The sequence below is a fragment of the Xyrauchen texanus genome, chromosome 28 (assembly GCF_025860055.1).
Source record: "Xyrauchen texanus isolate HMW12.3.18 chromosome 28, RBS_HiC_50CHRs, whole genome shotgun sequence".
NCBI lineage: Eukaryota > Metazoa > Chordata > Actinopteri > Cypriniformes > Catostomidae > Xyrauchen > Xyrauchen texanus.
The window spans coordinates 11,684,118-11,697,789 of NC_068303.1; positions in this window are offsets into that span (position 1 = coordinate 11,684,118).

Consider the following 13,672-nt stretch of genomic DNA (forward strand, 5'->3'; position numbering starts at 1 on the left):
ATAAAATGAAGACCTATGTTAAGGTTTTTCCCTCCAAAAACGTTAACTTTAGCATGACTCTAAGCGGGTTGTTTCCCACATGAATCAAGAAATTCTTATTTCTAGATTTAGATGCGTTTTTGAAATGCAAGTGTGGTATGCATAGCTCTAGCGGTATTCCCAAGGGTTTTCATACTACATATTTTTTAAGAGCAGAATATCACAACCAGAAGTACTTTTGCCCTCGTTCAGCACCAACACGACTCCTTTTGTTCTGTTCATGTTTTTTTTTAAGTGTTCTGCATCTCACATTCCCCAAGCCCTGCGCTTACATAATTAATGAAGACAAATTCTGTTTAAAAATTACTATTTGAAGAATAGTAACAAATGGAAGTAGCAATTTATGCATCATATTATGCAACACTCTCACAAATAATAGCTGGAATGCATTGAATACAAATGTCCTGTATCAAATCTAATGGGACATTTGGAATTTCTCTTGTAGCAATTGCTGAAAAATAGATTAAATGACTCAAATTAAAAACCTTATACCTGGAACATATTCTCCAACAAGCAAATCATTAATTGAGTTATTACGAATTTGAAAGGCTGTTTTCTCCTTTAAATGTTTATTGAACGTACATTTATCAAATCTGATATTTTGCTAATATTGAGACTTTAATTTTAGTTTTCTCTTCAGGGAGAACTAATAATGTTGAGCTGAAAAGAGGTACTTTTTGTGTAGAGACCACTGATATGAAAATAATAAAGTTGTTTTGCATACAATGTTAAACAGGATATCCCATTTTAAAAGATTTTCTAAAATACCCGAGCTTCCTATTCATGAGAAAAGAGGCTTGAAGCATGTTTTAACGCTGCATTGGTATGTTTTTTTTAGTTTGTTTGTTCACTTGCTTGTATGTTTGTTTGTTTGTTACAAAATCAACCCTGGTTATGTAGTGAGATGGTAAAACAACTAAAAAGTGTCGCTTTTTATATGATTGTTTTGTTATTTTGCACAGTAAGGAAAAATGCATATTCACTTAAGGCTGGTGTCTAACAATATAGGTATTCATCATATGAGTAGATTATTTTTTTTTTAATGTAGCATGTGTTTTGTCTGTATTTGTGTGCGTTTGCAGGGATAAGTAGTGCAGATGATATACACTGTGTTCACGATGAAGAAATATTTTGCACTAATCAGTATAAAGGTGTTACTGTCAAGGTACAATCTGGTGGAAAGAGTCTGTCTGTATGAAAATGTTAAAAACATTCACAGGCATAATAGGCTACCTTTACACTAATAAATACTTTCAGTGATTGGAGTGGATAACTAAAGACTATGCAGATACTATCTAAAGATGAAGAGCATTTTAATACCAAGTGTCATGACATCACAATACGTAATGTTGTGTTTTAGCATAATAGCCAATGTACGCAGTTCTGATATACTGTATTGGTTATTTTACGTCACAAATACTCTGAAAAGTAGCTCTGTTAATGCAGCAATTGGACATATAGCACCACTCAAAACCATTTCTCTAAAGAAATAGAACTCAAAAGGAAATGTTGAAAATGTCTTGAATAAACTTGCACAGCTAAATGAGTTATAAAGTGAAATGAAGACAGAATTTTCATCTTTGTGTAAACTATACTTTTAAAGGATTCATTATAAATTAAGCTCAATGAGCAGCAATTGTGACAATGTAGATTACAACAACAAAAAAAAAAAATTTCAATATTACAGTAAGGCACTTGGAAGTAAATGTGGCAAGTCCATAAATGCTAAAATACACTTTGTTTCTAAAGTAAAGCTACAACATGTAAACATTTTAAGTGTTAACATGATTTTGGTATGATAAAATAGCTTACTAACTTTATCTGTATAAAAATATATCCAGTATTACAACTTTGTTGTCATAACAACAAAACCTTGTAATCTCAGTATTGGATATAACTTTACACAGATAAGATTAGTAAGTAATTTTATCACACTAAAATTATGTTAACAGAGGCTTTACTTTTGAAATGGTGTGTATTGTAGCATATATGGACTTGCCTCAGTCACTTCCATTGTAAGCGCCTTACTGTAACTGAGATGGTTTCTGCTTTGTTTTTTTTATTTTTGTGGTTATCAACATAATGCCACAAATGCTGACCCAGAAATATTCCTAAAAATTTTTGCCAGACTAGTTCCCCACACCCGCTGTATGCCTGTTGTTTAATGTTCTGGTAATCACAGATTAAAAATATTTTCTATAAATATTTGATCAATCTCTTGATTGTCCTAATTAACACATAGAAATCAGCAGTGTAAAGATGTAATCAAAATAATGATATCCGTACCATGTGCCATATCAAACATGTAGCACAACTGTTCTTGTGCTTGTCGTGTTTTCATTGCTCCATTCAGAGTGTTTTGTCTGCCAAAAAACGTGGAATTCTAGTCCCAAAAATCTATTATTTTTAACACAATGTTGAAATAATGCTAGGTTTTGTTCTGGTGTCTACATTGTACACATTTCATAATCATTGGAATGTGCAAAACTCTTGTTTGCGAAAGGTATGATGCATGTGGTTGGTAGCCAGAGACTTATCCAGTAAAATAAATGGGTTCATTGCAGAGTCATTCCAAAGGTAGAGGGCCTCTCAGTGTAGAAGTTTAGTGTGGAGTTTACTTGGTTGAGAGACATGGACCAAAAGTTTGCTGTAGACTTGAAGATCAGAATAGCATGGGGATAATTATGGAGTCCATTACCTACTACTGCAAAATGGTTCATTACCAGTTGGGAAGACTATGTACATTGATGATGTAACGTTTATAGACTGTTTAAAGACAAAATGTAACAAGCATTGCGTACCTCAAGTAAATGGCCAACTAGTTAGATACAACATTCCAAACCCAGCAGGTTTCATATATATTATTCAATGAAAAGTTTGTGCAATCCGTGTCTAACACTGATGGCATCCCCATATTTTGTTAGAGCCAAATGCTATATGTGTTGAAAGAGGGTATGAAAATTAGATGGATATTGAAAATGATGAAAATCATATACTTCCCAAAATTACTGTGTATGGATGTATTAAATGTGTGCATGTATTTTTTTATTGTGTTATTTGTTGAATTTATTTTATTTTCTGTCTTTTTGAGAGCTGTAGTTGCTAGAGTGGACACTGTGTTTTAATGCATACTTGATACCATGTTTAGAAATTTATGTTTTACTGATTTTTATTTCTGTTGTGCTTTAAGCCAGTAGGAAAAATAATGAATTGTAAAATAAATGTATAGGATTTTCTATTTTATATATATATATTTTTTTTTAAGAAATGAGAAATGAAAACATAACATTCAATAATATCAGGTCATATTATTAAAAAAGCAATAAAAAAAAAAACAGAAAATAATTATAAAATAAATATATTCTAAACTCACTAGGCCAATAATAATATATGGGAATGTTATATGCATTAACAGATCAGGGCCTGGGCCTTGTTTCCCTATAACGATTGATCTTAGCGGTTAAGAGAGTTTTCTATGAGCGATTCTATGAATGTTCATTATTTTTTCTGTGCGTTCCCTAAAACTGCAATCCTGACGATTTCGCTGTGAGAGTGAGTTGCAACCGGACTCAAAGAGGACGTGCTTTATGTGCTATTTATGAGAGTCGCTGTCCAATATGAAGTGTTGAAATGTGGCCATATAGTGCTGCTCGGCATTGTAACTTCATTATATTTGTGCGTAACTTTACAATCATTTATATTAGGAGGTTCACCGTTTTATCACACAGTGCAAAGGACGGAGACGTTTAGAAGATGCACATGCACTAATAAAGTGGAGGTCTGCTGTTTACAACAAAAATTGATAATGGTGACAACAATGCTGCATGTGCGGTGCAACACAACTTGTAGTGCTGGCTAGAGAGCCTTTGGGTGTCAGAGAGGAAGAGGAGACAAGGATGATGAGGCTATATACAGTATTCGGATGATTTTCTTGCAGTTATTGGATTTTTTTTCTCTCTCTGATTTTAATTTATAGTTGCATCAATCATGCCACCACTTTGCTGTTACCAGCTAGTCCACACAAATAACTTCATTTGTTTACTAATTAATCTATTCATCCAATTATATAGAGTATCTATTTTATGCATTTCGCAATTATGCAATTATTATTATTATTATTATACTTGTCTGATAAAATAAAAATAAATAAAACATAGGTAACCTGATATTAAAGTTTTAGCATAAAATGTAGCTATTGGTATTTAAATTGTATCAGGTATACTTTTGCATTTGTCCTGCAGGTGTTTGATAAGTCTGTTTCCTTATGATGCTCTTAGCGGTGTACGATTACTCCAGAGCCCTTCAAGTACTACTTAGTTACGATGCTTTTGGAAAACATGCCATAAAACATCATAGTTACTGTCGTAACCGTCATTCCCTGATGAAGGGAACAAGAAGTTGTGTCAATGTAGTAACACTATGGGTTGAACTTCACCTCTGATATTTGAGAAAAAGCCAATGAGAATTGGCGAGTGGAATTTGCATGCCACTCCCTTGGACATATGGGTATAAAAGGAGACGGATTGCATACACTCATTCAGGTTTGTGCTGAGGAGTCGAGACAGTGTCCCGGCCATTTCAGCGGGTAGTTCATTGTAGTGGCAGGATGGACACAATGTCTTGTTCCCTCCATCAGGGAACGGAGGTTACAACAGTAACCAAGACGTTCCCTATCTTTCACTCACTCTACGTTGTGTCGATGTAGGGACACTAGGGGTCCCTATACAAAATGGTAGAACCAGCTGAACTGTGTTACGTGGATCGGCGGTGCAGATGCAGGCAGGCTACCATGTGCCTAGAGACAAGTGCACACAGTCCCATCATAACTTTACCAATGCCCCATATAAGTTGCGTGGTTTGGGGGCAAGAAGTACTTACAACGGAAAAAGTTTGCATCAGCTGTTTTGACCTTTTCTCTTTTTTCCTTTCCTTTTGAAAATTCACTTAGCTGGGACCAAGATATATTTGCACCGATTGGCCGCAACCCTCCGCCTTTTTTCGGTAAGATGAAGTACGGGCTGTAAGACCTCTTATTCATCTTGGCTGGAGGGACAGGCTTTATCACATCCTTCTCTAGAAGGACCGCGATTTCTGCGTGCGGAATAGTGGCATCCTTGAATGCTACTAAGGTAAAACGGACATCATTGAACCAGGGCGGGCGCCTGCCGAACTGATTTGCATAGTCGAGTTGGATCGTCCAGACGATCCTGCAGGATGTGCTGGATCGCCTCTGTCTTCTTCTTGACTGCTGAGAACTGCTGGGCAATGTCCTCAACAGTGTCACCGAACAGGCCACCTTGAGAGATGGGGGCATCAAGAATGCGAACCTTGTCGGCGTCCCTCATCTCTGCCAGGTTAAGCCACAGGTGCTCCTGGACCACAGGCGCCCCTGGACCACCATCGTGGACATCATCTGCCCGAAAGCCCACGCCGTTACCTTCATCACCCACAGGGTGAAGTCGGTTGCCGAGCACAGCTCCTGCAACAATCCCAGATCAGGACTACCCTCGTGCAGCTCTTTCAGAGCCTTGGCCTGGTGGACCTGCAGGATGGCAATGGCATGCATGGCGGAGGTGACCTGTCCAGCAGCACTGTAAGCCTTGGCCGTCAAGGACAAGTGAACTTACTGGCCCTGGACTGAAGCCTAGGACGATTCCACCAGGTGGCGACGTTTTGCGGGCACAGGTGCACCGCAATAGCCTGCTCCACCCGAGCAACCGCCATGTACCCCCTGGCCGCCGAGGGTAGCAAGAGCGGAAGAACTCACGAAACCGGACCGGGCAGTAAAAGGTGCCCGCCACGACTTCGTAAGCTCCTCATGCACCTCTGGTTAGAAAGGAACTAGGGTAGAGTGTGGCTGTGTGCGGCACTCTGAGCCCAGGAACCAACTGTCCAGCTGTGAACGCTCAGGGCAGGGTGGAGGGTTCCACTCCAGCCTGACACTTGCGACAGCACGGGAAAGCATGGCGGTCAGCTCCGCGTCGGCCTCTGACTGGGCGACCGCACCAGATGGTCATCGCCGTCAGATTGCAAAAGTCCGCTCTCCGATGCTGTGATCGATACTTCATCCTCATCTCAAGCCCTGAATGAGACATTATGCCCGGCCTGGGGTGAGCCGTCTGACTCATCCATGAACTCGACCGGTGGAAACAAGTGTTCTAGGGAAGTGGAGGTCCGTGGGGATTTGCCCAGCGGAAATGCTCCAATTGAAGCCCCCAAATCGGCCCCACCGCTAGCCGGCGTGGCCTTGTGCACACACAGAAGGACCAGGATGGTGAGCAGCTGGAGTGGCTTTCCCTCTATTAAAGGAAGAAAGCCATGATCGCAACGTTGCCATGGGAACATGAACCATCCATGAGCGCTGCCTCTGCGTGACTACGACCCAAACACATGAGACTGCGATCATGGCCATCAGAGGAAGAGAGATACCGACCGTAACGGGGAACTGCACATAGACGGAAAGGCATCTTTAAAAAGACGCTCTCCATCAGTGCTTCACTCTTTTAGAGAAAACTACTCTTTTAGTGTGGCTGCTGAAGCGCCCAAAGGCGTTCTCTGCACTTATCTGTGCAAGGAGAGAGAACCCACTGTGAATGCACCATATATCCAACAGCTTTAAATACTATGAGGTGAATGGTAAGCCAGTAGAATGCTCTACACTGATCGGCTCCGAACAACAAATCTGAATGAGTGTATGCAAGCCGTCTCCATTTATACCCGTATGTCCGGGGGAGTGGCATGCAAATTTCACTCGCCAATTCTATTGGCCTTTTCTCAAATATCAGAGGTGATTGGAGCTCCCAAGTCCGACCCCTAATATCACTACATTGACACAACTTTGAGTGAGTGACAGATAGAGAACTAAGATGATTCGAAAGATGTACGATCTACTTAGGCTTATGATGCTTTTGGGAAATGAGTTCCAGTATTTGTTTCTCACTACAGCAGTATGTTAAATGTTTCCCAGCTTTTTAAAATGTATCTTGTAGCCTATTTGAAAACCATTACAATGTAATTTAGCAGGAGACATATCTCCCTACTGTGCAGCTTTCGCACATTTCAAATCCATATCTTTGTACATGCCACAAATTTAATCTTAATTAGAAATCTTAATTATAATGCAATATAGTCATAGGTATAGAACATATGTAAGAAATCTGCTGAACTGATAAAGCTGTTAAAATGCCAAATAACTATGTTGACAATTCAGGACACTTTAATTAAGTTAGAATTATGTAACATAACAGTTTGTGTATATTACGTCTGCTAAACTGTTGGTCATGTCTTTAAAGTTAAAGCTGTATAGATAAAAATCGGCATACTGCTCTTTTTTTGTTGTGATGCATGTTTTTTGATCAGGCCATAAATCACTCTGTCGACATTCCTATTATCTGCTTTGTTTGCCTTAAAAGTGGCCCACAAATCAAAGTCAGCATAAAGTCACCTCCACACTCTCCATTACCGCATACTTTGGAAAGCAATGATGTTAGGAAACTGAAAACTGAGTTTTCAAACGAAAACAGATTAGTGTAAATGTGACCTTACACTGCTCTGTGGGCCCTGAATTAAGAATAGCATGAAAATACGCCAATCTGATTATCAAGTTTTCTTATATTGTATTTAAAATCTAATTTGAAACTTAAAAACTTTCAGATCAACTTGTAATTATTTACTCAGGAGATATAATGTATGAAGTCAAAGGGGTAGAAAGCATTTTGTAAAAACAAATAAGCATTAATAACATTATACTTTGACACGAAATCATGAAAGTGATACTCGCACTATATAGCAAATCAAAGAATAAATGTCCAGAGGTGTGTTTCCCAAAAGCTTTATCATTAGCAAACTATAGTTGCAAGTTCCATTGTTACCAACATACTGTATTTCAACGATTTGGTGTTTCCCAAAACCATAGTTCTTACAAACATTCACAAACAGCATCTTATTGTTGTGTGGTTGGAACTGCACCTCTCCACCTGTGGTTAGAAGTACACTCACCTAAAGTATTATTAGGAACACCATACTAATACTGTGTTTGACCCCCTTTCGCCTTCAGAACTGCCTTAATTCTATGTGGCATTGATTCAACAAGGTGCTGAAAGCATTCTTTAGAAATGTTGGCCCATATTGATAGGATAGCATCTTGCAGTTGATGGAGATTTGTGGGATGCACATCCAGGGCACGAAGCTCCCGTTCCACCACATCCCAAAGATGCTCTATTGGGTTGAGATCTGGTGAATGTGGGGGCCATTTTAGTACATTGAACTCATTGTCCTGTTCAAGAAACCAATTTGAAATGATTCGAGCTTTGTGACATGGTGCATTATCCTGCTGGAAGTAGCCATCAGAGGATGGGTACATGGTGGCCATAAAGGGATGGACATGGTCAGAAACAATGCTCAGGTAGGCCGTGGCATTTAAACGATGCCCAATCGGCACTAAGGGGCCTAAAGTGTGCCAGGAAAACATCCCCCACACCATTACACCACCACCACCAGCCTGTACAGTGGTAACAAGGCATGATGGATCCATGTTCTCATTCTGTTTACGCCAAATTCTGACTCTACCATCTGAATGTCTCAACAGAAATCGAGACTCATCAGACCAGGCAACATTTTTCCAGTCTACATCTGTCCAATTTTGGTGAGCTCTTGCAAATTGTAGCCTCTTTTTCCTATTTGTAGTGGAGATGAGTGGTACCTGGTGGGGTCTTCTGCTGTTGTAGCCCATCCGCCTCAAGGTTGTGCGTGTTGTGGCTTCACAAATGCTTTGCTGCATACCTCGGTTGTAACGAGTGGTTATTTCAGGCAAAGTTGCTCTTCTATCAGCTTGAATCAGTCGGCCCATTCTCCTCTGACCTCTAGCATCAACAAGGCATTTTTGCCCACAGGACTGCCGCATACTGGATGTTTTTCCCTTTTCACACCATTCTTTGTAAACCCTAGAAATGGTTGTGCATGAAAATCCCAGTAACTGAGCAGATTGTGAAATACTCAGACCGGCCCGTCTGGCACCAACAACCATGCCACGCTCAAAATTGCTTAAATCACCTTTCTTTCCCATTCTGACATTCAGTTTGGAGTTCAGGAGATTGTCTTGACCAGGACCACACACCTAAATGCATTGAAGCAACTGCCATGTGATTGGTTGATTAGATAATTGCATTAATGAGAAATTGAACAGGTGTTCCTAATAATCCTTTAGGTGAGTGTATAGGTTCTTGTTTGTTTATGGTGTCGACATCATTTGACCTCATCATTAACCTCCCAGTTGCCTAAAGTCTTGCAAGAGCTCTATGCCACATTCTCGCACTGTGTTTATTGTGTTTATTTCGAGTCCTACAGAAACTCTACATCTACCACTACATATAACACTAAACCGAACTGGCACCTCCGGCTCCCCTTTATCTTGCTCTCCCGCTGATCAGACGACCCAGCCACATCCTCCTCCTCATCACACTCCTATCCCGCCTGAATCAGGCCGGGTTGCCACCGGTCTGACTAATACATAAAACAAACCTAAACATAAGGACTCACATGCAACGTGGCCACTTCCGTCTCTCTCTCTCTCGCTCTCTCTAACTGGCACCTCCGGCGCCCCTTTATCTCACTATCCTACTGATCAGCTGATTCTGCACCGGCATGGTGCACGGCCCGGCCACGCCCTCCTCCTCGTCACACTAACCTTAGTAACAGCAAACGAGACTTTTGCAAGACTTAGGATGTTACCTTCTGCAAACAACTGGGAAACGTACCAAGCCACATGTATAGTATAAGGGGGTAAAGAGAACACAGATTACACAGTGTATACAAACACAGACACCGCTGTACTGTCTTAAGCAGCTTTCTTGCTATAAACGGCTTTTGTGGTGTCCATGTAAACTTGCTATAATTTGACATCCATCTCCACAAAAATTATTACTCCACCCCCTGCGTAATGTCATTAATGTTGTTGAACCAACGTGGCTCGAACGACATTGTTACCACGTCGTTGTATGAGAAACACACCACTGAGATGTAAACATCTGAATGTTGGGCAAATTATAGACCATAAAACATATTTATGAGTATTTTTAATAACTGCCATTTTTTCGCTAAGCACTACAGTAAATTGAGTATTAATGCAGAAAACAGTGAATTTATCAATATAATTGGTACATTTGATTTGAACATTTTGTCACGTAAACGTAAAAACTGTATTTTTAACCAAATGCATTGCCAAGGACAATGTCACTGCTATAAACAGATGGAAATGTGTTAAACAAAACCTCTGTTGGAGGATATTCTGAATTTAAGGTTGATATGAAGTAGTCTTTTACATAATCAGGTCACCCATACAGAGCAATAATGTAAATATTTTCCCCCTTAGGCATACCTCAAATGTAAGTGTTTTTGCAAGTCTTTTCCGCTAGGACTTTTTAGCCATGACAATGAAAATGATATCTAGGATTTATGCATCTCTGCTTTTCAAACCAGGTTCTTGTTAAGTTAAAGTTATACAAAAAACCTAAAACTACCAAGCAAGTATAAATCTGTTGACTTTGACACCTGGGGCCATATTATAGAAACGTCCTGTTTTAAGTCTTAAGTTAAGAACTGACTAGTAACTCTTCTAGTACATCTAGTACAAGATGTACTCACCCTTGTGAATTCTAGAATATTTACTCACCCTCATGCCATCCCAGATGTGTATGACTTTTTTTCTGTTGCTGAACCAAAACCAAAGCTCTGTAGGTCCTCACAATGCGAATTGTGGCCAAAAAGCTCAAAAAGGCAGCATAAAAGTACTCTATATGACTCCAGTGGTTAAATCTATATCTTCAGAAGATATATGATAGGTGTGGGTGAGAAACAGATCAATATTTATGTAATTTTTTACTATAAATTCTCCCCCTGCCTAGTTGGTGGCGATATGCTTGAAGAATGTCAATCGACAAAAGCAAAAGGAGATGAAATTGAAAGTGGGGAATTATAGAATAAAATGACTTAAATTTTGATCTGTTTCTCACCCACACCTATCATATGGCTTCTGAAGACATGTATTTAACTACAGGAGTCATAGATTACTTTTGAGCTACCTTTATGTGCTTATTTTTGGGCCTTTAAACTTCAGACCACCATCCAGACTTGTCTTGTATATTCCTATAGAGCTGAGATATTCTTCTAAAAATCTAAGTTTGAGTTCAACAGAAGAGAGAATTTTCATTTTTGTATGAACTGTACCTTTAAGAGCATGCATATATCAGAGGTTACATAATTGGTAAGCTCAATTCACATAACGAGTCCAAAAACAATGAAGTATTTTGGTGTACAAGCCAACAATGATTAGACAGCTGTGCATTGTGTGTGTCTTGTGAACTCGTAGTCGTCAATCAATGTGTCATCCAGCATAATAACAATAAATGGGAAGCAAGGGATGAAAGAACTGGCAAAAAGCTGGAAAACCGAAAGTTGTGGCTAATTAGTAGTGGCTTATTTTCAGTATTTTGGTATTTAGACAATGATACTTGACAATGCAGACAGAGTTTTAAGTAAGTGACGTTTATAGATAATGTTCAAAGTTTGGTGATTTTGGTGGCATTCATTTGTTTTCCATTTTAGGCTAATGGTAATTATCTTGGTAAATGGTATGTAAGTGCTCATCCGTTGTGTTAAAACATAGATGATAAGGCAAAATACAGATTGTCACGGATAGTGTTGCATCAAAGCTTTTAAAATGTTACAATCAGAGACCCACAGGATCATAAAATATAAATGAGTTCCAAAGTACTAAATATATTTTATTGTGTCCACTTATGACAACTTTTTTGAAGGTGAATTTTTTAAGCAGCTTACAGAACAGAAAATGTGTTCATGTTAATGTTCAGTGATTCATCTCATGCAATTAATACTCACAGTACAAGCTCACAGAAAATAACAATAATACAATATGAAACTACCTAATATTAAATAATTTTAGACAGGTAATCTTTTAGATGACAATCTAGGAAACTTATTCTACTAGTGTCTATTCAGCATCTTTGTGTAAAGAAATTTAAAACAGAAACAAGTAAATTCACATGTTGTATTCCTCAAAAACAAAAAGTGAATCTTTAGGCCAGCTCTGTTGACATAATTAGCACAGATTTAATGCATTTGTTCAAATTATGTCCAAAATATGTGCAGCATTTTAGGAGTGTGTAATGGTAAGGATATATTGCTTAAATGTTATTAATAGTGAACTCTATATTGCGTTTCACAATTCCTTAGGGTCAAATCAATGAAAAGATACTGCAGTGTAGCGTGAAATATTTCAAAACGGCACTGAATACAACTGCTTTATATCATTTGCCGCCATGGGAAATTATGGTTAAGATAGTAGTATGTATGCAAAGATGCTTTCATATGTGTTTTATTTATTAAGTTCCTATGCTTATGCATAACACTGTGATGCTCATACTCTTATGAAGTTAATTTTTTGGACATGCTTGCGTTAGAAAGGGAGTGAAGCTATTGGTGTAAAATGTAAATGGGCACGTTTGATTTTGAACCAAATGATAGGGGTAAACCATTTATTAATAACAAAACACATCAGAAAAATGTAAGTGAAACTGTGATGCTTACAATAGCTTAGAGCTAGACAATGTCCTGGTTTTGTGGGCTAATCAACCTTGTTACGTAATTCTTAGTCTGTGTTTGCTTGTGTGAATCTGAATGTGTGTTCATGTACCCCATTGCCTCTTTTCTTATTTCTCACTGCTTTGCACTCAGCAGCTCCAGTGCTTAATTCAATGAACTGTTGCAAACAGGTTACATAAACTATCTGCAGTGATTCTGTATTATTACCTGATTACGTCTGTACTTTGTTCAGAGTCGATAACCCTGCAAACAGGCCCTCCTGCAAGTTTTTCATGCAAGAGAGAAAGAATCAAAGAAAGAAAGAAAAAGATGAGTGAATAAACAGTGTTACTGAACAGCAAATTTGTTGTTACATGATGATATGAATCTGTTTGTGCAGTGGTACACTTGTATTGAACGTTTTGCATTCACTGTGAAGTGGATATGTCAGACAAAAATATAAAGTTTTTAGAACTCCTATTTTGATACCATTTTACAGAGCACACAACACAGCATTAAATGACATAATAATGTTTCCATTAATATGATGTTACATTTTTAACATGCAGCAGATTTCCAGAACAATGTTTCATTACAGTTTAATGGCCATCAAGTATGAACATTTTAGATTTCAGTGCTTCCCTGCAAGGTAGTGAGAAACATGAACTAAACTGATCAGCCAAAAATAGAAATCATTAGTAAACCATTTAAAGGAATGTCTTTAAGTCTGATTTATAAGAGGTTTGCATTTGAATGCTCTGAATATTTTCATTGTAAATACGTTTTTACTGCCTGCTATGTTGAAGTTTTAAATATTATGCTGATGTGCATTTTTATACAGAAACATGGAAAATAGATTTTTCATTAAAACCTTTGTCTATGAAACTTCATGGCATTATGACTGGGAACCCTCTGTACATGTTTTCCCGTGGGTGGACCGGCATCTCAGATGTCTTTTCTCTAGCACAATATTAGCATCTTTCTACTCTGATGACATCAGAATGATGAATGAGAATCTTAGTGTTTATCATCAGTG